General features: G+C 42.7%; 1 protein-coding gene across 1 annotated transcript in view; it reads right to left on the reverse strand.

Moving 5' to 3' along the window:
* Nucleotides 1–25,554, reverse strand: part of SBF1 (SET binding factor 1) — a gene marked incomplete in the record, with an annotated part of 3,250,730 nt that overhangs the window by 385,962 nt on the left and 2,839,214 nt on the right.

A 25,554-nucleotide genomic window follows, 5' to 3' on the forward strand; every position in this document is an offset into this window, starting at 1 on the left:
CAGTCATCACACTTGGGTTATCCTGTCGTCAGGCGGTCCCGCAGTCGGCTGGAATTCCAAAGTCTTGGTCCGGCGTCGGTTGCTGTCGCTTCTTCCCTGACATCAGTGCACCAGGGGTATAAATAATGCATCAGACACCATTTTCTTCAGTTTTTCTTGCCCTAGATGTCAGGTGCCCCCAAAAAGGTGGTCAGTAATTAGTACCAATTTAAGAAATTTTAGCACAAACACAAAATCCCTCCAGCGATAAGCAAATACATCAGGAAGGTATTGCAGAGATTTGGCCAGTTAGATCAGAGGGGATGGAGGGAGGGTAACCTGGACTGCAGCAGGGTGAACACTCGAACATCTACATTTATGGTAGGTAGAAAACTGTAATATGTTCATCGTGTTACCCCTGCTGCGGTCATCACACTTGGGTAGAATCCCAAAGCTAAGGATGGGTGGAGGAGTCATAGAGGGTTAGAGGAGGCTAGAAGGTGCTGCAGAACTGCAGTGGCGAAGCCAGCTCTAGTCTTAGAGTAAAGTGGTAAATGATAGTGTTTGGTAAAGGTGTGTACTGAACTCCAAGTTGCAGCTTCCAAAATCTCCTTGGTTGGAACCCCCCTGAGGAAGGCTGTAGATGCAGCTGTTGCCCTGGTAGAATGCGGCCTAATGGTAGCAGGAATTGGTTTCCCACGATGGGTATAGCAAAAACGAATGCAATGTCCTATCCATTTGGAAATGGTTTGTTTTGATATAGCCTTCCCTTGTGAAGCTGTAGCATAGGATACAAAGAGCTGGTCAGATTTTCTAAAAACCTTAGTTTTATCCAAGTAGTAACGAAGTTGCCTGTGAATGTCCAAGGAATGCAGGAGTCTTTCTCCTTTGTTCTGTGGATTTGGGAAGAAGGTGGGTAAGTGGATGGTTTGATTTAAAGCCACACTGGAAACCACCTTAGGCATGAAGGAAGGATTAGTTCGTAGAGAAACTCTGTCTTGATGGAAAATGAGGAAAGGTTCCACTGCCATTAGTGCCTGCAGCTCTGAGACTCTTCTGGCTGAAGTTATTGCTAGCAGCAGGGCAGTCTTCCATGATATAAACTGTAGATCTGTAGAGAAAGCTGGTTCAAAGGGAGGTAGCGTAAGTTTTTCCAGAACAAAATTGAGGTCCCATGTTGGTGTAGGTGCTCTCCTGGGGGGCCTAATGTGCTGGCCCCTCTGAAGAACTGCCTTAGAAGCGGATGTGAAAATAAGGGTGGATCCATGTTGTAGTGAGCTGAAATAGCTGATGCGTGGATTTTAATGGAAGAAAAAGAAAGTCCTTTGTGCAACATCTCAGTTAAATACTGTAGAATCTGAGGCATGTGAGGCTGAAGTGTATTTTGGCCTTTAGCTTGGTTCCAGGCGCAAAACCTTTTCCATTTGTCCGAGTAGGCCTTTCTGGTGCTGGGCCTCGTAGCTTCCAGAATAACATCCATAACTGCTTGGGAAAGAGGAGCTGGCTGGATGCTTAGGTGATTTCCCATGCAGACAGATTTAAGGTTTTGAGCTGGCTGTGTAGAATCTGATTGTTTTGCTGTGTGAGCAAATGGGCAATTTGTGGTAAAATCCAAGGTGGGCCCTGAGCCATATTCCTTAATTGTGGGTACCAGTGCTGGCGTGGCCAGTCTGGGGCTACGAGTATCAGTCGTGGTCTCTCCTTTCTGACTTTCAGAAGCACCTTTGTGAGGAGAGGCAATGGAGGGAAGGCATATACTGTCAGGTTTTTCCAACTGAGTGAGAGTGCGTCCACTTTCCAAGCTTGATGGTGAAGTGCCCTTGTACAAAATTTTGTTAGCTGATAGTTTTGAGGGCTGGCAAACAGGTCTATGTCTGGAAGGCCCCATTTTTGAGTTAGCATTGCAAATATTTGTGGATCCAGTTTCCACTCATGGGGATCCATGATGTTTCTGCTGAGGTCGTCTGCCAATGTGTTCTTTTTTCCTGGCAGGAATTGAGCTTGTAACTGAACTTGGTAAGCCAGTGCTGTGTTCCACAAGGTCATTGCTTGCCTGCATAGAGGGTAGGAGTGTGTACCCCCTTGTTTGTTTATGTACCACATTACTGTGGTGTTGTCCGCCCTTATTGTAAGTTGTCCTGGATGTAATAGGTTCTTGAAGGCTGTCGGAGCATTCTGTACAGCTAGCATCTCTTTTTGATTGATGTGCAGATTCCTTTGATCTGCAGTCCATATGCCTTGAACACACTGTCCTGCCATGTGTGTCCCCCAGGCGTAGTCCGATGCATCTGTTGCCATAGTTTGCCTGGCTGGGGGCAAGGTGAAAGGCTGCCCCTTGTTGAGGTGACATGCCTGTGACCACCATAGAAACTCCTGTTGTAGGCAGGGAATGAGAGATATTGTTGTGTCCAGGCTGTGGCTGTGTTGAGACCATACACTTTTTAGGTACCACTGTAATTTCCTCATATGCAGCTTTGCAAATGGTATTAGTAGAATGCAAGATGCCATGAAGCCCAAGGCCTGCAGAATTTTTCTTGCAGGGAGTTGGGTCTTTGTTGCCATTGTTTTGAAATATTAAGTCAGCTGCAGTTGTTTGTCTGGCGTCAGATAAGCCTTCTGGGCCATTGTATTCAAGCTGGCACCCAGGAATGTCATATTTTGTGAGGGTACTAGTTTTGCTTTCTTTTCGTTTACTGTGTACCCCAGGCAACTTAGAAGATGTTTTACAAAAGCCAGATGTTGTAAGAGGATGTCCTTGCTTTCTGCTTGGATGAGGCAGTCGTCCAGGTATGGGTATATTTGAATTCCTCTTTGTCTGCAGTATGCAATTACTGGTGCCAGGCATTTTGTGAAGACCCTGGGCGCAGTGGATAAGCCAAAGGGCAGTGCAGAGAATTGGTAATGGGTTGAACCTGCAATGAAATGGAGGTATCTTCTGCAACTTTGTCTGATAGGGACATGCAGGTATGCCTCCTTGAGGACCAACGTTACTAGCCATGCTTTCTTGCCCAACATGGGAAGAAGCTGCTGTAGTGTTACCATCTTGAATTTGGGTACTTGTAAGAAGGTGTTTAGAATTGAAAGGTCCAGAATTGGTCTCCAGGCATTGTCCTTTCTGGGGACTAGAAAGAGTCCTGAGTAAAATCCTTGGCCTTGCTCCCGTAGGTACCAGTTGAATGGCTCTCATGTCCATGAGAGCTGTAATTTGTTTTTGTACCTCTGCCCATTGATTTTGTGGCAGGTTTGGCATTCCTCTTTTCATTGGCAAGGTGTGGAAATGGAATCTGTATCCTCGTGAAATTATGTCTAGGACCCATTTGTCCTTTGTGACAATGTGCCAGTTGTCTGAAAAAAGTGCAGGTTTTCCTCCCAAGGGAGCTGCGAAGAGAGTGTTGCTTGGCCAGATGAGGTGTAAGTCACTGAGTTTGCCTTCTAGCAGTTTGGGGCCTGTCTTCTCCTCCCTTCTGTGTTGCAGTGCCCCATTGTTGAGGTTTGTATTGGGCTTGTGGTTGTCCTCTGCCTCTTGGACGTCTGTATTTACCCCTCTGTGGTCTGTCAGTAGCTGGAAAGGACCAATTTTTTGTTGGCCAATTTCTGCTGAAGCGAGGGAGCTGTACCTGTAGAAAATCTTTGACTGTCTGCATAGATTTTGCCTTATCCTCCATTTTCTTTAAGACTACTTCTGCTGTAACTCCAAATAGAACATCCTGCTGTAAGGGAGCATCTAGAAGCTTTGCTTTAACATGATCAGGCAGAGTTTGTTCCTTTAACCAAGCATGCCTACGTATAACAGACCCAGTGACAGCTGCTCTGCAGGAAGCCTCCAAAGAATCAAACCCACATTATAAAGTATGTTTGCCCACCTGTTCAGTTGCATGCAACAGATCCTGCATTTCTTTCAATTCAGACTGTTGAGGGAGTGTGCTCATTTTTTGTCTTAACTGGGACATTAGAAATTGCTGATATTTTAGCATGTGAAATTGGCAATTTACTGCTCTCATAGCTGGAGTGGCTGAGGTGTAAACCTTTTTCCCCCACCTGTCAAGTGCTCTGGAGTCCCTTTCAGAGGGTACAGGATTTTTTGCCATAGAAGTCTTAGCCCCTTTGGGAACCTGGGAGATGGTCTCAGGGCTTTTATAAAGGAATTTGTGGAAGTCAGGCACTCTATAGTATCTGTCTGGTTTGGCTGGAGCAGGAGGCAGAGAATCTGGGTTCAAACTAGATTCTAAGTAAACATCATCCACAATGTCTAAAACTGGGGGGATGGCAAGTGGTCTGTGCTGGGGGTGTAAAATAAACTCTCTGAGCCTTTTCTTTGAGTCAGAGTAGTCCTGACCTTCCCAGTGAAAATGTTCCCTCATAGTGTGTAAAGTTTCCCCAAAGGAGTAGTCTTCAGGAGGAGAAGCTGAGGGAATAGAATCCTCAGCATCAGAATCTTCATAAGGGGAAAAGGAGTAATCTTGGTCCTCAGAGGAGCCTGAGGAAACAGACACTTGATCAGAGGAGGCATAATCTTCCTCTTGTCTAGGCTTTTTGTTGGGTGGGGGTTGGGAACCCCTGATTAAAGAGATCAAATCTTCAGCCATTTTAAGCATCTGTTTCTTAGGCATGGGGCCTTGAACTGGAGACTGAAGTGCAGTCTTTTTTGGTTTAATAGGAGTCTTAAGCTTAGGATACGTTTTTATGGTGAGCGTCGTCGGTCTGAAGACGCCTTCAGAAACCAAAGGTGTTTCTGCAGCACCGACATCTCTTTCTGCAGTGTCGTCGGTAGGGGCTAAACAAAATGGCTGCGTCGGCCTAGCACTCTCCGCCAAAGGCTCCGAAGCGGTCTCGGGTTCCAAATCTGTGGTAGTCAGGGGCTGCGTCGGAGCCTCACTGAAGACCGGTGAACTGGAGACCTGTCCAGCCGAGGCCTCGGAGTCTGGCTCCTACTTCTAACTTTGGCATAATAATCTTCCATAAATATTTCTATCTGCACTTTTTCTACACTTCCGCATTTCTCTGATTTATAAAAAATTCATAAAATTACTGTAATATCTCTAATACCTATACTGAATCTGTTTATTTTTCTTGATATAGACTCCTTAAGTTTGGTGACAACCCACTCTACTTTCTGTTGCCCACGTAGTTGTGCTAAACGTTGTTGTGCTCTGGAGTTTTCATCAAAAAATATTTGCTAAACAATCTTTCTAAACTCATACACATACAAATAGCACTCTGCATTTGTGCCTTTTCTTGTTTATAAGGTTCCCCCTTATTCTGAAATGTTAACCTTTGTCAGCCCCCTCTAAGTAATTCCTATTACTTCTTAGCCATACCTCTTTCTCTTTTATGTCTGTCCTATTTTTAAACTTCATTTTTATTTTATCCAACTCACTAGCTATAACTTCTGAAGATATTCCTAACTTCCCTAATAACTCTCGAATAGTTTACACTACCCAGTCCTTAAATTCCTCTATTTTTAACATACAGGTAGGAAAGTACCACTATTACATTTTTACTTCAATACTCTGCATTTTTAACTTAATTTTTATCTGTGCACAATCTGAAATATTTACTGGGAATGTGTTTTAACCTATGCAAATGTTCCTATGAAATATAATTTCTATCTAGTCTAGCCAAAATGTTGCAACTTGGGAACATGTACTGAATTCACATCTTTCAAAACAAATATGTTCATATATTTCTTCAGAAATCTACCCGCTTTTGTTATATTTTCCCATCTAGGTCCTCTGATACCTTTTCACTATGACAAATCAAACAGTCCCATCTATTAACACTATTCACTGCTAAAAGCTGATTATATCTCCCAAAATGTTCTTAAGCTCCATAACAGTATTTTGGGTGGATATAAATACATGTCAGCATAATACTCCTCCCTTGTTAATAGCCCCTTACTACCACAAATCTACCATTAGTCTTTTTTTCGTCTTCTATCACTACTGAAGCCCCACTAGCAATTAGAATAATTACTTCCATTTTCCTTTGTCCCTGATACTCTGCTGAATATTCTTTTTGAAATTCTCTCTGTCAAGTTCATGTGCTCATTTCTTTCCAAATGTGCATCCTGTAACATTGCTATTTGCACTCTGCATTTCTTAATACAATTCAATACTCTTTTCTTATTCCTGTAAGGCCATTTGCACATCTCAGAAAATATGGATAGCATAGCCACTATGATAAAAAGCTATTGTTCCCATCTATAATACATGACATTTTTTCTGACTAGATATTTCCAACTTTTGTGTTACATGCACATGCTAATGCTTAGCAGGCTGATCTTTTATACAGTTATTTCTTCTCATCTCCATTTGGACCCATGTCACATTCTTCAATACTCTGTTTTAATGATAACCCACAAACAAAAAGCTAAATACATTTTTACAATACCCTTACCTTATTAACTTAAAACAAATACACAAAACTATGTGTTTTCAAAAAAAATACTTTTAGCCTTCCAACTAGCAATAATTGCCCTCAATCGACAGCTGCACCTACAAGAATTACCTAAACTAAAATTATGGTTACCCATGATAACAAACGTGCTACAGTTGTGTTCCCACTTACACTAATTGCTGTCAGTTATTTTCTTGTCCCTATTCCCCTCCCAGATGTGAAAATTAACTTTTATGCTTTCATAAGACATTAACTTTTAGGGCTAAGAAAAAATGCAGTGGCTATTTTTACATAAAAACTAAAATGTACACTTTTTTAATAAATGCACTGCAGCATTAAGGATGCTAGGGAGGCTGACATCTGTTATTCACTTCTCATAATTTCAGACTTTATTTTCCACTGAATTGCTATCATACCTTTACATTTTTCATTTATCTCTACAAGGAATGCTCATAACTCTCAAAATTGCTTACAGCTTGTCTCAATGTAAAAGTAGTCAGCAATGAGTCTGGTCAATTTCACTCAGAACAGAATGTACAAATGAATTCAGCTGTAGACTTCTTCACTCCCACATAACATTTGCTATAAGAAAAGAAGCTAGCATCTTTGCAGATGGAAGAAACTTAGCTTAGCTTAAGCCAAGAGCATTCACCCTTGTACAAAAATAACAGAAAATGTCTTAATTCAACATATAATCAGTGCACTTTTACACCCAATCCCCACCCTAACAGCCTAAGATCACAGTATATTCACAATAAACTTGCTTTTGTCAAGCCTTTCTACTTTTGTCATACTGTAAAGTCTATAGTTCTAAAGAAAGTAGTTGTTTATTTTAATATCTTTGACACATGCAAAAGTCACTGAAAAGAGTCATCCCATGTTTTAAATACCCCTGGTTGCAAAAAGATTTACTATATGCATGTACTTTATTCTCAAGAAATGCCTTATATAGTATGAAAATGCGTTTTATACAAACACTAAGAACAGCAATTGTTTTACTTACAGTTACTTTTTCCCTTTTAGTTTCCTTCTAAACATTAATGACAAAGTGGGTATACAGTCCACCCACACTTAAAATCAACCAATCCCAGCCATTCTCAGCCACTTTTCCTTGCAAAGCCATATTTCACAAATGTGATTAATGCCTTACAGTTTCACACTTATTCATTAATTTCAGTGTTACTGGCCTTCTTCCTGTTTACCTCCAACTCTCAACACCAGACTTTGGTTCAAGTCCAAGATACTCCTGATTCTTCTATTAAATCCTGTGCTTTTTTCCCCCATCTCTCAAGCATTTTCCACTGGATCACTAAATGTTTCACTTGCAAAGTCTCACTGAGCTTTAATGTCAGAAAAATGAGCCACCCTCTTTTTGCTGGCTCACTTTTGTTGAATAAATGTTGCTCCTTAACCCGTTATACATCAAAAAATGGTTTTGATCTTCCAGTAAAAAATAATCTGAAGACAGCTGGATACAGCAGCTTGAATCTCCACCTGCCTCTTGACATTTAAATTGCTGGGTTAAATTTGTTTCTCTTCTGCCAGTTGTATAGTGGATAATCATTTTCCACAAATGCTCAATTTTTAACACTTTTCCCTTCTGCCAGTTTTGTCAGGCTCAACTCTTTCTGCTGGCACTGTGATTGCATCTTTACTAGTACAGGTCTTGGCTTCTTTTTCATGGCCAGGTTTGGACCATACAACCAATGTGCCCTTTCAATTAAGCAATCCTGCAGTGGGATACCAGTCCAGTTGCTAATTTGTGCTTTCATACCATCTGCTCCTTAGAGTTTCTCTGGTACAGCAGAAAATCTCATGTTTTCTCTGCTCGCTCTACCTTGTAACCCTACCATTTTTTGAAACAGCTCTTGAAGTCTCATACTCTGCCAACATTTTCTTCATTTCAACCTGAATTTCATTTCATTTGAATTTTTGCAGTTCTGTTAATTCATCTGAAGAGCTAGTTAAAGTTTCAAAATTTTCCAGCCCTTTGTTATTTGAGTTGATATATTCCTTCAATGTTACATTCATTTTAATCACCTCCAAGCCGATTTTTTTCCTCTAAATTACTGGAAACCATCTCTTGTAAAAAGCTGAAGCCTGAACTGCTTACTGTTGAACAGCTACAGGATTCTTCCCAGATGGTGTTTTCTCTACACATTTTCTGTTTGTATTTTTTTTCAGGTTCTCTAAATTTCTTCTTTGCTGGCTTGCAGACGGTGTACTTACTAGCCAGTAACTGAATTGTATCCAAAAATACTGTTTCACTGGTTTCCATTTCTCAGTTTCTGTTTTCACACTGGGAGAGCTAAAATTCAGCTGCTGATCATTGTGCAGAAATCCTGGATGTCAATACTGCTGTGGTAGAAATTGTTGGATAGAGGAAGCAGTCTTCAGCAAGAGTTGATAAGGAAAGAAGGGTGGGTGAACAAACAACAGGTGCTATTTAAAGGAAAACTCCACCCTAGAACTAAAAGAAAAAAAAAATCAATTTTTCCTCTGTTTTCAGTGCTATTTTAACACCTCAAAATCACTGCTTCTTACAGAATTTTAATGCGTTTTCTGCAAAATGGCTGCCAATGGGGCTTGACATATTAATATGATCTTGTTTTTCTTCAAGTATTTCTCTTTTTCATAATCCATTTCATGGCTGCTTTATACAAGTCATGCTAGACATAAGTATTTCTCTTTTTCATAATCCATTTCATGGCTGCTTTATACAAGTCATGCTAGACATAAGGAAGTACTGGTGTATTTCCATGCTACTGACATATAATGGGATTAGTGCCAGTCACTGTCATTTTATATACTTTCTGTAACAGGACTGCTTCTATTTCTTGAATGTCCCTCATTTGTGCGTGTCTCAGGGCTTGTATTAGAAGTATACTAAGGAGTTATACAACTGCAACCAAAAAGTATTTAAACTGCAGGTCTTTGTTCAAAGTATCTTCTTGTAGTTCAAGATGAACTCTTCTTGTAGTTCAAGATGAACTGACAGTTCCTGCCCCCCTCCCCCATTTCTCCAAGGTGTAAAAACTGCTACTGCTCTGATGGATCCTTGCAATTTCATGTATTTTAGCGTTGCTGCCTCACAGCAAGAGGTTCTCAGGTTCGATTCTCAGTTGGGGTGCCTTCTGTGCGGAGTCTGCATGTCCTCCCTATGGTCGTGTGGGTTTCCTCCGGGTGCTCCGGTTTCCTCCCAATCCCAAAGACATGCAGTAGGTGGATTGAACACACTAAATTGGCCCTAGGTGTGAGTGTGTGTGTGTGTGTACCTTCTGTGGAAGGTTGGGCGCCGGGCTGGCAACTCGACACCATAAAACTCCACTGCCAATCATTAGCAGACAGATGATCCGCTGTGGCGAACCCTAACCGGGAAAAAGCCGAAAGAAGAAGTGGTGACAGTTGCTACTGATATGGAAAGGATTTGAAAGCAATTCTGTTCTCCAGTGCCAGCAGTGGGAAGATTTTTATTTTCATTCATTCACTCATTTCCTCAGTTATACAGATAGCTAGTTAAACTACTTCAGAGGTCTCTTTCCTAATGCTTTAATGAAAAGGCACATAGCAATGCACATGTAAGCTAAAGTAAATTTAGCTGCATATCATGGTTGCTGTCAATTGTTACATTTCCTTTGCTAATGCAAGAAATCTGGACAAGGCCAAAAATTCTGCGGGGACAAAGACCTAAATATAGGGACAAATTTGAAAAATTGCTCTTATAAACTTATAAACTTGTGAGAATAACAGACCAAAACATGAGGCAAAAAAATGGGCATTTGAGGGGTATGGTGGAAGAGGTCTCTTCCTAAGGATATGTGCACCAGATATGCAACCTCCTCTGAAAGGATGTCCAAGACAGCATAAAAGAATTTCCTATAAACCGTATCAGTGCACCTAATTGACAAGGTTACCACCTGGCTAACTTCCTGAACAGAAGTCCTGATTTGGGCAGTTTTGCCCTATTGCCCTATTGTGATGGGAGGACATGAAAACTGTAACTGCGCTAATTCTTTACAAGAAAAAATATTTTCAGATTTTTCTCTAAATGTACAATAAATCAAAAAAGAATTCCAACCATCACAAAAAACTTACTTATTCTGCAAAGCTTTTAAGTATAACCACTCTTGCTCAATACAGAAAGGACACACATTTGGAAAGATATCCAAGCCAATAAAACTATATTAAACAGTCACATGACAATATTATTTTTTAAGTTAGAAAGCCCAGAACTTTAAAATGAACATTGTTTCAATTTTAAAACTGGTTTGACACTATTCATTACATTAAGACCTAGTGTGCAATCAGCTAAAAAAAAAGTTAATCCATTTGCATTCCACCAATACAGTATGTAGAACTAAATCACCTCCATGTTTATCCTTATAAATCTTCTGAATGACGCTACATTTATACATGTTCTTTACCTATAAGTTCATTATGTTTATACAAAGCATTGGTATCCACACATCTGCTTATCTCAGATAAATGTATACGTATTCCTTCCTTTAACTGAGAGTTAATTTTGCCTACATAAAAGTTAATACATAGGTTCATAGGCTAATGACATAACAGCCTTTACAACCCTAGCCAATAATACCCAGGATATGACGATATTAAATCTTAATTCCCCAGATACGGGATGGGGTAGTGTCAGGGTAGTGGGTATTTGGGTTTTGGTGCCTTGAGTCATTTTACAGACTGCCTCTGTCCATAAGGGACATGGGCAGTACCCCAGTAGTGAATTTACAGTTCCCCATCCATTTATCCAAATTCTTTTTGAAGAGGGATAGGCTTTGTTTTACAAAGATGGGAAGTTTATTCCATAGACTAGATAGCCTTTGGGATACAAATCCATCCATCTCTCCGGCAAGTTCTGCTAGAGTTGCAAATAAGGTTCTGGATCATGGAACGTGTAACCCTTGTATAATTTTTGTTGTGAATATGTAACATCTTCATCGGGGCTGGATCAGAGAATGCCTTGTTGGTCAGGCATAAGTCCCCTCTCAATACACGATATGACATGGAGTAAAGGAAGAGGTCCTTTAGTAGGTCTGCATAAGACGTGTTTTATGCTTTGTATGTTTTTAGTGAGAAACCTCTGTGGCCACACCAACTGGTGTAAGTGTCTGGTTAGGTACATGCAGAAGGGAGCACTGCACTTGATTATGGGCCTGATGAGAGCAGAGTACAATGGCACTATGACTTCTTTTGATCTTGATGCCATGTCTTTACTTATAAGTTAAGCCACATTGAAGGATTTTCTCACTACTGTAGTAACCTAAACTTTGACCACCAGGTAGCTATCTATCTGTGCTCCTAGGTCTCCACCACTGGATCTACTTTTAGGGGAGTGCTGTCAATATTATAATTTGCAAGGATATATGATTTACCAAATGGTACGATTATGCATTTTTAAGCATTTAGCCTCAGACTATGGTTTTGGCACCAGTTGTTTGTCATTTTTAGGTCTGTCTGTAGGATGTGAACATCATTTGGGGATTCAATGATCAATCTCCCCAGCTTACAATCGTTGGTAAACTTGGTGAGCCAGAAGTCCTCAACACTGGCCTTCACTTCAGAGAAGTATATACCAAACAGGAAGAGTCCCAATACCTGTGGGACATCGCAAGTAACATGTTTCTTATCGGAAGTGGATTCACATATCCGGAGTTGGCTATCCATCTGACAATGTAGGGGTTATGCCTAACTCTAAGTTTATCTATGATCCCCAAGTGGGGGATTATGTTGAAAGCTTTGACCAGGTCTAGATAAGTGGTGTGTACCCTTTTACCCTCACCCATGGCTCTGCTGACTTTCTCGTAGTCGTCCACCAGCTTGAGCAGGCAAGACCTCCCTTTGACAAAGCCAAATTGGGTCTGGCCCAGTCTTTGGAGAGTTCCTATTTTATTATTTATCAGGGCCAAGAGAATTCTTTCCATGGCCTTACAGACAAGATTAGTCAAGCTTATGTATCTGTAGTTCCCTGGGTCAGCTAATGAGGCCCCCTTGTGTGGACAGATGGCTGTTGCAGTCCTCTGGGACAAAGTCCATACAAAGGCTGTGGTAAAAGAGGGTTTCTAGTAGCCCTGATAGATTCTGTTTATCTGTTTAAGAAGCATCCTGGAATGTTGTTGCGACCCATGGAGGCTGAGTTTTTGTCTTTAGTGAGCACAGTAAAGACCTGTTCCCTCGTAACGACTGGCAAGGGGATGGTTATGGGTATTTCTTGAGTGTAATAGGGGTGATGGGGGAGAAGTTTAAACTGAACTTGAAGGTCAGCAGGTTTGCTACAGTTTCAGACTGTCAGTGCTGCCAATCATGATTAACTCAGCAAATGGCTGAGCATTTCCTCAGAGGTTATGAACATAATTAAAAAAAAAAGTCTTATGGTTATCTTTCACCTGGGAAGCTATCTTTGCCTCATAATTTGCTTTGGCAGATTTGACAATCTCGCTGATTTGTTTGTTTAGACTGGTGAGTGTCTTTTTGCACCAATTTGTCTATGCCTTACTGGCTTTAGAGAGGATTTTTTTCCTTTTGTTGAATAGCCTACTTATGCTAGGAGTCCACCAGGGAGGTTTACTTTCACCAGTAATCAAAGGTTTGACTCGGACATGTACTGCCTCCTCTATGCAGCTATCAATGTGGTTGTACAGTGCTTCTGTGTACAGCTCAGAGTAGACTTCGGTGTCATCTGGGTTCAGAGGGGCTTGGAAGTTTAATAAGCAGTCACTTAGTTTGAGGTAACTTGCCTTTAAGTTCTTAACAGGTTTGGAGTTTAACGGGGGGGTCAAGGTTAGTTTTAATACTAAAGAATATAATTTTGTGGTCAGATCTTTCCAGGGAGGAGTTAATGCAAAGGAGGGAGCAGCATTCCTCATGTTCATGAGTACTAGGTCTAAGATATTTGTACCTCTAGTTGGGCAGCTAACTAGTTTCTCCAAGGTGTTTGCATTGACAAAGTCCAAAAACATCTTAGCAACTGAATTACGAGTCACACAAGTCTCCCAATTTATGGAAGGGTAGTTGAAGTCACCCACAAGTATAGTGTTAGGCTGAATGTTAAGAGATTCCAGTAGATTTAGGTAAGATGTGTGGTTTTCCAGACTCATGTTAGGGGATCTACAGCTTGCAAGGATATGATATGGGGTGGCACCTACAGTTAGTTTGGCATGGAGTAGCTCAAGTGAGTCTTGTTGGACCAATCTAGCAGTGTATGTCTCCTTTATGAACACTGGGATACCTCCCCCCTTTGTTTTATCCTGAGCTGAGGTGGATTGAAACGTATGAAAGACACTGTAGCCTTTGATAGCCTGAGTGGTTTCTATGGTTCTGAAGCATGTTTCTGTGACTGCATACGTCTGCATTCTCCAGAGTGAGGAGTGCTTCCAGGGAGTGCAGTTTTTATTTAAACTCCTAGCATTGAGCAGTAGTACCTTTAGGTAGTCGTGAGTGATTTTCATTATGTTGGAGGGTTTAACAACTTGGCACAGCCTAAAAAAGGAACTATGGGTATAGATAAAGCTATTGCCAGTATCCGGAAGCCAAGAGGTGACAAGTGCAAACCATCTCTGGCAAAGCATCATGGTTTGTCGATCATGTCTGTTTAGGCTGACAGATATTTAATCTTCTTGTTGCGACACCAGAAACTAAGCCATTTTTTGCTGGTACTGTGGCAGGATACTACTCATGGCTAGATTCATACCCGCCTGGGACACGTATTCAGAGAGCTCCATCATGTCTCTCTTCATACAGTCCAGTGTTCATGCCCACATGGAGTATGACCATGTTATACTGGTACTTGTGGTTTAAAGATCTAAGTGCATGCATGATCAGGTGGATCTTGGCTCCAGACAGACCACTCACTGTGATCTTCTCCTTATTTAGCCTGGTAAGGGACACATCAGTATGTCTTACAATGGAATCCTCAATTAACTATAATGTTTGGCTGTGTGGTGTGGTGTGTTGCCATATGGGCTTGGAAGCAGGGCTACCATGATTTTCAGAGTTGTGTGTTTTGTGAGGTGCTGTCTTTTATGTGTGTGTGTGTGTGTGTAGAGCAAAAGTCAGCAAGATAAATAACATTCAGTATAACATGTCACCAATGCCATAAAAATAAATTCTTTATTACTAATGGGATTTATAAACTTGGTATAAAAATTAGTAAAATCACAACACTGACAACTGTGGTATGGCATTGTTCCATTCTTATTAATCAATGATTTTGTATGACTAAAAACAAAAATTTTATAACAATCTTTGTTTCAAATCTTTGTCTTTCTTATATATAAAACTCAGTTGAGCACCAACAATTTTAACTATGTCAGGCCTTGACTTCAATATCGACAAATTATTTCTAATATTTCTAATCTGAGAAGTCCACCTATTGAAGTTCATAACATAACCAAGTTTGTTAAAAAATCGGAATCTTTATTCATACTATCAGTTTCTAATCCTGCTGAAAAAAAATTGGTTTTCCAATATTACTATGTTACAAAAGTACATTATCCATACTGTCTCTAAGTAGCTATCATATCCTCTAGTGGAAACGTCCTCTATCATATTATTGGGTTCTCTACAAAAATGTTCATCAGAAGTAATCAATCTACTCACTCGCAGTAACTGAATTACCACTATACTATATGTATGCCCAGGATGCATACTCTGTAAATGCAGATACCTAGTTGTTTGGACTTCCTTCACATATATAATAGTATCAAATTTCCCTTTATTGAAGGAGATGGTGTCCAAAAAGTTTATATCAATTCTGAATATTTCATTTCAAATGACAAGAAATATGTAGACCACTGCAACCCATCTACAAAACTATTTAGTGGTAGTTCATCACCAGTCCAAATAAAAAATATACTGTCTACAAAACACTTACAAAAAAGCTATATATTCAGTCAGCAATATATCACCATTAAATATGTTAGTATCTTCCCAACCTGAGCTACATTAGCATAAGGTCTATACTATGTCATCGAACAGTGAAATGTTTGAACACGTAATAATCAACCCCTAAATATCGAGCCATCAGAATGTGGAACGGTTCAATGGAGATCTCCGTACAATGCGAACATGGAAGTTTTCCATTGTCTGCAATGTAGTGCGATCTCGGAGTTGGTATATTTAAGTAGCGGGGGATGTGGGGAGGTGCAGGAGGGCTTGCCGGCGTTTCAACATTTTGGGGTAGATTATTACGTGTTCAAACATTTCACTGTTCGATCATGCAATATAAATGCTTAGCATGTGTGTTAGCCATAGGGGTACCCCATGGCTACACCTGACTTCTGATGGAAGTACTCATCAATGAATAGAAAAATGTTGCTACTCAAAATGCCATTTAATGTGACACAAATAGTCTCCATCTTCCTTATTATAAAATTACTATAACTACAAAGATAGTCTCTAATTGCCTGAATACCATATTCATTCAGAAAAACAATAAATAAGGATTTGATGTCCAATGTTACTAAAATCAAATCATCAAAAATCATGGTACATTACTTTGAGACTAACAGTATGAAGGGCCCCCTGCCCTCTTTATTAACAGGTGCTAACCCTAATGCTACACCTTAGCACCATTAAAACCTTTCCATAACACTGCCACTATTAAGACAATTTTGAGATTAGTGTTATTGGGGGGTTTAGTTTTAATATCGGGTGAGGAAATAATTTTCCTCGGTTGACATTATTGTTTTCGGTTTTGTTTGTATTCACTATTGTGCATGATCAAACTTACTTTGTCATTGTTTCATACTCAACATTAGGGTGGTTTGGTCATGTACAATAAACCCATATATAAATATGGTGGTAGAAAGAATGAGGCATAGGTATAAGTACCAAATCCTGATATGAAAGTTGGGAAAGAAAGAGGTAACACTGGAGCACTGGACATCGGCAATTTGGAATCAGCATCACTGGATTAAACTAATGCCAGTGATGGGGCGACATGTAACCTTGGGACTCGAGAGGAGAACAGTACTGGACCCTCATACAAACTCTGTCAATACACCTGGATTAAAAGTAATGGGAAGAGAGAGGGCACAGCAGACATTTTATCTTGCACTTTTGGCAATAATTTCACTAAATCTGTTGTAATTAATAAAACACGATGGCACAGAAACATGAAGAAAGGTGGGTTGAAAAGAGACTAAGACCACCTGTAAAGTGTTAACATTGGCAAATGAATCCAAAAAAGGATGACATAAATCTATTCTTCACACTGTGCCTCTTTCTGGCCACGTCTGATCATCAGTTTGACTCTGTATTTCGAGATTCCACAGTTAACATGTTGGGTTTTTCCTTTCTGGCCTGGTCAGGTGCCACAGTGAAGATGATGCCTCAGCACTGGAGAAATGAAAGGCCCATGCTCAGACACTGGTGGCTCTCCTAACACTGCCTTCTTCAATAAAAGAGTCTGCAACTTTTCAAATGTATTTATTTACTTTTGAGCAGCATGGTCAAAATTAGTACAATGCAAGTAAGACAGCATACTGTGTCCCTCTTATAGTAAACAAGGCACAGCAAGCACTGAGCATGAATTTCTAAACAAGAAGTTTGACAAAGCAGTCCAGACATGCCTAAAGCCCAAAATGTTAAACAGAATACCAAGATAACCAACAGCAGGCTACAATAGTTACTAATAAGAAAAACAAAACTCACAGAAAGTGATATAGTTAATGAGACCAAAAGTAGAAGGTAAATTGCAGCAGGAAAATAAAAACACACTCCAAATGAACAGTCTGAAAATACTCTTGTATGGCCAAGGTTTTTACACAGCAGCAGACAGTGAAACATTAACAACCAGATTCTCTCAAAGGACAACAATGGGATTATAAATGCTCAACTTATCTGTCTTTTTTCTCCATATTTACTGTCTCTGCTATGAATAAACAAAAGTATGGCATTTAAAATATTTTAAACTAACTTTTTCTCTCCACTAGAACAGTACCTTACTGTACTGTGGTGGTTTCACTTTCAAACAACTTTTGTCCTGCCCTTGCTGCAGTCTCCAAATTCACTGATGTCATCAAGGCCACTGAATACAGATACTTTTCTGGCCATTTCCCTCCACAAACTAACATCACCACTATCATCCTAAAATCCCACCCATGCTGTAATGTCACAGCTCCCTGGGCCTTTCCCTATCCATACAGAAAGTAAAGGCTAGATCAAGGAAACAGCACATGAGTCAAGTCTCCTGCTTTGAGTAGTCTATCACAGTAGGTAACAGCTCAAAGTACCCTTAGCACTTTGACAGCTAGGGAAGTTAGGTGTGAAGGGGGGTGGTAGATGAGTCAAACTAGTACAATTCCATCTTCACAAAAGACTGCAGTTTAGCCATTCTAAAAAGAAGCAGCAGTAAAAAGCACTTTGAAAGTCTGTTCTGTGGCATTTGCACTGTTTATGTTTTAAATATTCACTGAACGGCATGAAATGTTGCTTAAATCTAACTGACTGAAAGACAGCAGTGTATGCATGTAAAATCAATGCAGTGACAGGAGCTTTAGGAAGAAGCAAGCCTGGGTGATACAATTTTTTACAGACAAGCACTGCATTGTGGGATACCTACAGGCAGACTAAACAATCAGAATTACTTCAAGATGCCAGACCCCATGTGATCAGACTGAGAAATTACGTATAAAAATATTTAAAAACTCATAAATGGTCCCAGAGTGGTGTTAAATGTTGGAAACACCAAACCATGATGAAATAAACATTTTTTTTGAGTCTGTGGGTGCGGTTCTCCTTTAATGCCCATGAAATACAGTCCTGCTGGTTACTAAAGTGGACCTTCTCTTATCAGATGGACTGATTCACAGAGAGGATGGTAAGATTTATGGAAGCAAATGTGAGAAGCAAATTAAACCATAATTAAGGGGCACTTCATGGAGATCTAATAGCAATGTCTTTCGGCTTTTCCCGGTTAGGGGTCGTCACAGCGGATCATCGGTCCGCTTATGATTGGTAGTGGATTTTTACGGTGCCGAGTTGCCAGCCCAACAGCCAGCCTTCAAAGAAGTCACACCCATTCACACACGCACCTACCTGCATGTCTTTAAACGTCACTCGACCACGCTGAGGACATGCAAACTCTGCACAGAATGCGCTCCAGCCGAGAACTGACAGAGAGCCACTTGCTGTGATGCGACAATGCTAACCGCTGCACCACCGCGGCCTCTTATTCATGGAGATAATAATAATAGCAAACAGGATTAGAAAAGCATGGAGGACAACAGTTTACGGGCTAGTTACCAACACTTGAATGAACTCAACAAACTTTTAGTTATGTACTCACCATAACTTCAGATGTTTGGGATCCATCTCGCCTACATTCTGACTGATGGGTTCGGAGCCGATCCCTCGGCTCCGACTCGGCACGCTTATGCTATAGAGCGAGGCCTCTAATTGGCTGAGCTATCTTTATCCCAGGATGCACCACCACTAATCCCCCAGATCTTGTTTGTCCGCATTCATGCACACATGCACAGCTTGTTTATATAACATTGTTAGATGTTTCAAGATGAAACAACAGGATTCAGACCTTCTGATATCCTCTGATCTCCAAGGAAGGGGGAAGGAGGGTGGGTTATTAGGATTGTAGGCGAGATGGATCCCAAACATCTGAAGTTATGGTGAGTACATAACTAAAAGATGTTATGTGATCCTATCTCACCTACATTCTGACTGATGGGACAGCGTCCCTAGCACCTAAATCCCGGGTGGCTCATTGGAAAACACTCCTGAGCACTGTGGAACCAAATGAAGCTCGTCCTCTAGATGCCACATCTAATTTGTAGTGAGAAATGAAGGTGTGCAGGGAAGACCATGTAGCCGCAGCACAAATGTCACCAATAGCAAGCTTAGAATGAAATGCTACCGAAGTAGCCATAGCCCTTGTAGAATGAGCCTTGACAGAGGTGGTAAGCTCTTTGTTAGAATAAATATAAGCTTGAGTAATACAGTCCCTGATCCATTTGGCAATAGTGACCTTTGTGACAGCGTTGCCCAATTTGTTTTCTGCAAAGGATACAAACAACTGATCTGTTTTCCTTGATTGTTTGGTCCTACCTAAATAAAAACGTAACTGTCTGTGGACATCTAGTGTGTGGAAAATAAACTCCGCTTTATTGGAGTATTTTGGGAAAAAAACTGGAAGCTCTAACGATTGTTGCAAGCATAAAGTAGAACAAACTTTAGGAACAAAAGAAGGATTTGGTCTGAGGGACACCCTGTCTGTATGATAAACCAAGTACGGGGGTTTCACTGACAAAGCTTGAAGTTCTGAAACCCTTCTGGCTGAAGTAATCGCCACTAGAAAGGCTGTCTTCCATGATAGAAACTTTAGATCACAGGTAGCTGCCGGTTCAAAGGGGAAAGAAGTGAAGGCACGCAACACTATATCGAGATCCCATGGAGGTGCAGGATGAGAAATCGGAGGTCTTAATAGAGCAGCACCTTTCAAGAAGGTCTTACACAATCTGTTGCTCATTAAAGGTGGGTCTATGGATTCATGAAAATTAGAAATTGCTGCCAATTGTACTTTGATGGTAGAAACTGAAGAGCCTTGATTGAAAAGAGAGGTCAGGAATTTGAGTACTTCTGCCACGGGAGTAGAAATGGGGTCCAGGCCCCGGAGTTGAGCCCAAATAGCAAACCTTTTCCATTTGCTAGAATACAGTTTCTTCGTAGCAGACTTGTGGGCTGAAGATAATATGTGCACAACATCTGGATCCAGTGCATGTCTCCTGACTATCGTCGGAAGAGGAGGAGCCAGGCTGTCAATTTTATGGTGTGTAGGGACTGGTGTAGTAGTCCCGACAGATGAATCAGTAGGTCTGGGACCTGGTCCAGGAACCATGGACCTTCCAGAGCATGTTTCCGAAGATAGGGAAACCACACTTGACGAGGCCAGTAAGGAGCAATTAAGATCATCTTGCTCCCTAAGAGAGATGCCTTTTGAATCACCCTGGGGAGGAGAGGAACTGGAGGGAAGGCATAAAGCAGGCCGTTGGGCCAAGGATGGACTAATGCGTCCATGGGGCTCTTCCCCGGAGCCGGGGTTAGGGAGAAAAATTCTTTGCACTTCGCATTCAGAGGAGTCGCGAAGAGGTCGCAACACGGAACTCCCCATTCGCTGAAAATCTGCCTTGTAACTGTCATATTCAGAGACCATTCGTGAGGAGAGAGGATGGTTCTGCTCAACCTGTCAGCTATGACATTGGACTTGCCCGGTATGTGAGTAGCCACTAGGAAGCGTTTGGTCGAGACTGCCCATTCCCAAACTCTCATCGCTTCTCTACAAAGAGGATAGGATCTGGTCCCTCCCTGTTTGTTCAGGTACCAGACAACTGACATGTTGTCTGAGTGAACAGCAATTACGCCCTGAGGGAGATAATCGTGAAGGGCTTGAAGGGACAGGAGTACTGCCCTCATTTCTAGGATGTTGATGTGAAGAGGGGTCTCTTCCGGGTGCCATTTGCCTTGGACCGCCCTGCCCAGGGAATGCCCCCCCCACCCCATCTGGGAGGCGTCCGTGGTCAAAGTGGCCACCGGAGGAGGAAGGACAAAGGGTCGTCCCTGATCCAAATTGGAGGACACTAGCCACCAGCAAAGGTCCCGTTTGCAAGATTCTGTGATCCATATGAGATGATTGAGAGGGAGTTCCTGAAAGGACCACTGAGTTGAAAGAAGCCACTGGAGGATTCTCATGTGTAACCTTGCCAAGGGAACTAGCAGAACTGTGGCAGACATGGATCCCAATAGCTGTAGGACCATTCTGGCTGGGGCTTTGGACCTGGGGAGTAAGGCTCGAACCTGATTTTGAATGGTTTGAATTCTGTCTGCAGGTAGATAGACCCGCATCTGGTTGAATCTATCTCTACCCCTATGAATCTTATTCTTTGAGATGGCCGCAACACAGACTTTGGCCAATTGAAGGTGATTCCAAGGGAATTGCCCAGTGATATTGTGGCTTGCAGGCTCTGTAGAAGTAGATGCTTGGAGGTGGCAGTTAGGAGCCAGTCGTCTAGGTACGGAAACACCTGGAATCCTAGACTTCTCAGGTGAGCAGTCACTACTGCCAAGCATTTGGTGAACACCCTGGGGGCTGTGGTGAGACCAAAGGGCAGCACACGGAACTGAAAATGACTGCCTCCTAGGCTGAAGCGCAAATGTCTCCTGGACGTTTGATGTATTCTGATATGATAATACGTGTCCTTGAGGTCTATGGAGCACATCCAAACACCCTTCTCCAACAATGGGAGAATGGTTTGTAGAGTGACCATTCGGAACTTGGACTTCTTGACTGAACGGTTTAGGTTGCTTAGGTCCAAAATGGGCCTCAAGTCCCCGGTCTTTTTTGGCACCAAAAAGAATCTTGAGTAAGTCCCTAATCCGATCTGGTCTGCGGGGACCGGTTGGATGACTCCTTTGCAGCAGCTTTGAAATTTCTGAGGCTGCGGTATCCCGTTGACTGGGTGGCGGGTCCGGGATTTTTTTGGACTGGGGGGGGGGGCAAGAGAATGGGATGGAGTAACCTCCGGCGATAATTCGAAGCACCCATCGGTCCTGAGTGATCCTTTCCCAGGCCTTCAGGTGCTTCGAAGAACGACCCCCGACTGGCTCCGGAGCAGCACAGTCGGGCAATCCCTCAGGGACTATGAAAAGCTGAAGAGCCACGAAAGGACTCGCGGTCTCCAGTGTTGCGAGGGCCTCTGCCGCCTCTGGGACGGCATCTTCCGGATGAATTTCCCCCTCCTCTGCCTCTGGAGGGGGAACCTTCCTGCTGAGAGGGGTAAGACTTCTGAGATCTACGGAACCACATCTTCCCTCCTCTTTTAGCCTTGGGATAAGGCCGAAAGAGAGTGGAAAATCGTGCCCCTACGGCAATCAGTGTCTTACCCTCCTGTTCACAGTGGGTAAGTGTGTCTTTTACCTTGGGTCCAAACAGGGAGGACCCATCAAAGGGGGCGTCGGCAAATGAAGACGTAAAGGCCTCCGCGAAATGACACAGGCGGAGCCAGGCTTGTCTCCGTAGAGCAATGCCTGTACCTGCCGCTCTACTCGCCCCTTCGGCCGCATACGAAATGAGCCTCATGGACGAGTTCGAAATGGACGACATTGTAGCCAGCTGAGATCCAACCGTCTGGGCCAGCTCCTCAAGCAGGTTACCCAAGAGGGTATCGGATAGCTCCTTAATCAGATCCCTCTGAAATCTCATAAAGTGCGTCAGGTAGTTCAAAGACCTCAGTGTAAAGGCCGCTGAACTAAGGGTGCGCACCGCATCGATCCATGCTCCTAGACTCCTTATTAGGAGGATGGACGGACGTAGAAGCCTCTGCTACATTTTGCTGGGTAGCAGATGCCACCACCATAGCATCTACAGCCACACCTTTCGTAAGGAACTCTCTATCCGGGGGCGCAGAGAGAAATTTGTTTGGATGAGCGGGCACCGGTTCCACAGAGTCTGGGTGTTCCCACGCCCTTCGACAGATCAAATCCAAGAGCTCGTCGAAGGGCGGAGACACCCAGGAGGCGGAGGGCTGAGCCCCGAAGGCCTTCAGGAACACCGACTCATCAGCAGAGGGAGGTTTGGACTGCCAGCCGCCTCGTTGTTTTAGGGCTTCTAGGATGTCTGCAAAGGAGACATCATCAGAGGACGACTTGGGGGACCCCTCTGCATCATCGAGATCAGTGTCAGATGTCAAAGACTCATCAGGGGAGTCAACGTACTTCCTCTTGCACGTTTTCTTCCTGGGAGGTTCCTCCAAAGAGGCTTCAGAAGGACCTCCAGGAGGGGGAGAAACCCCAGCGGGGGTAACCTGAGGCCCAGGGGCTCCGCTGTCTACGGACAGGGGACTGCCAACGACCCAGTCTCCAAATGTAGGGAAGGAGCTGGGGAAACTGTGGAGGTAGCCAAGGAAGATTTGGCTAAAGCACTCCTCATAGCCCTGAAGGCGGGACCACCAGAATCCTGGGAGGGTCCCCCCTCTGTGGCCACGACAGTGGACGGTACTCCCGCCGCCAACGCACCAAGAGGGAGACTTGGGACCGAAAGCATCAATCCCGAAGCCTCCACCCCAGGGCCGAAGGAAGAAGTCCGTGCACTGAACTCCGACCCAAGAGCCGGAGTAGGAGCAAGGGTCGGGCCCGACCCTAACACCTCCACTGGTTCCACCAGCACCTGCTCCAACAGTGCCGAAGCTGTTGGAGGAGGGAATACAGAAGGGGGGGTGGACCATCGGCTCCGAAGCCAAATGGGCTGGAGCCGAAACCATCTTTTGGAACACCGGAGACTGGAAGAGTCGAAGGAGCACCCTGTCGATGTCCGAATCAGACATCTTGGATGATCTCGAGGATACCGATCGGGCCCGAACCGATTTCTCCATCGGCTCAAGGGCTCGGGACCAGCCCAAATGACTCACAATTATCGGCCCGAGGAAACCTTCAAGGAAATTTCCTCGGTGCCGATAAGGACTTCGCCCGAGGGGAAGAGTCTGAGCCGATGACCCTTATCGGCTCCAATATCAGTGGAGCCGATGAGGGTGACCTGCCTCTCGATGCTCCAGACCTCGGCTCTGAAACCAGAGGGGTCGAGGCTGGAGGCATCGAGGCAGACCGTTCCGACCTCGGCTCCGAAGTCCGTGGAGCCGATGGAGAAGTCTGCTTAGTTTTCTTAGCAGTCGGTTCCGACTGACTGGTCGGAGCCGACGCTTTCCTCTTTTTAGAAGGAGACGGAGAGGAAGATAAAGCCTCCTCGAAGGAAGGCTTGATTAATCCTTTGAGGATTAATTTGTTTTTCCTCTCCTGGAGGACTCTGGAGGAAAACGCATGGCATACACTGCACGATTCCTGCAGATGTTTAGCACCAAGACAATAGACGCACGAGGAGTGGTCGTCCGTTATGGACATTTTGAAGCCACACCTCGTGCACTTTTTAAACCCGGAGGGTTTATGCTCTTTAGACATACTCAGGCTACAAAAAACAGATAACTACAGTAAACACTAAAGGGTTTGACACACAAGAACACAATTATGTACGCCACTAACTTAGTGTAAATATTTAAACTAAAGAACTTTTTTTTTTTTTTTTTTTTTTTTTTACACAAGATTGTCAGAAAGAGAAGGGAAAAAAAGGAGGGCCAAGACCCTCTAACTTAAACGGGTACTTGACCCACACACAATCACAAGTAGTAGTAACCACAGGGGAAGGCCCCTCTAACTTAAACGGAACCTTCTCTGACAGGAAAAAAACACAAAAATTTTACCAAATCTTAGAAAAAACACTCGTACACAAAGAATAGCCGTTAAAACAGCTTTTGGGTTTAAATGAAGCAAATACTGACAGGAAAAAAGCCTAATATATAGTACTTAGCCCAGCCAATGTTGAGACCACGTCCAAGCTCTGTAAGCGGCAAACGAGATCTGGGGGATTAGTGGTGGTGCATCCTGGGATAAAGATAGCTCAGCCAATTAGAGGCCTTGCTCTATAGCATAAGCGTGCCGAGTCGGAGCCGAGGGATCGGCTCCGAACCCATCAGTCAGAATGTAGGCGAGATAAGATCACATAACATCTACAGTTCAGCTTCCCAGAGCACATTCATATGTTTGAAGGCACTGAGAAAATGGAGTTCCCCATGAAAAGACATGACTTGGGTTGTAGCAGTAGGCAGTGACTTAACAGCTGATGTTCTAAAGTATTGCATGCTGACTGACAATGCCATATAGGTCATCTCCAGATCCTTAGTAACATACATTCAGTTTGCTAAAGTACTTAAGAAAATATTAAGATAATTTACACTCTCTTCTCAAATTCTCCGCAGCGGTTACCAAGATCTTTCTGGTAGTCCCATTTCTCATCTCCCTCTCACTATCCTCTTTCAAAAAAAGTTAACAAAACTGAATTTTTAAAAAATCTGAGATAAGAATTAATTTATTTAGTTGTATTTGTTGACTGCGAAAGTCCAACTGGGCAGAGCCCATTTTTCAGTGGAGGCCCGTACGGAAAAGCTCCATCATAGTACATTTATATTAAGTTAATTTCAATCAGTTCTCAGAAAAACGAGTGACATTTTGAACTGCAAACAATACAGTGTTAAGGAGAACAACGGATAGCATCAGAAAACATCACACTGTTGCCACATGTCTAGGATAACTTGCAAATACTTGTAA

The sequence above is a fragment of the Protopterus annectens genome, chromosome 11.part0, assembly GCF_019279795.1.
Source record: "Protopterus annectens isolate FY-2018-M chromosome 11.part0, PAN1.0, whole genome shotgun sequence".
Lineage (NCBI taxonomy): Eukaryota > Metazoa > Chordata > Ceratodontiformes > Protopteridae > Protopterus > Protopterus annectens.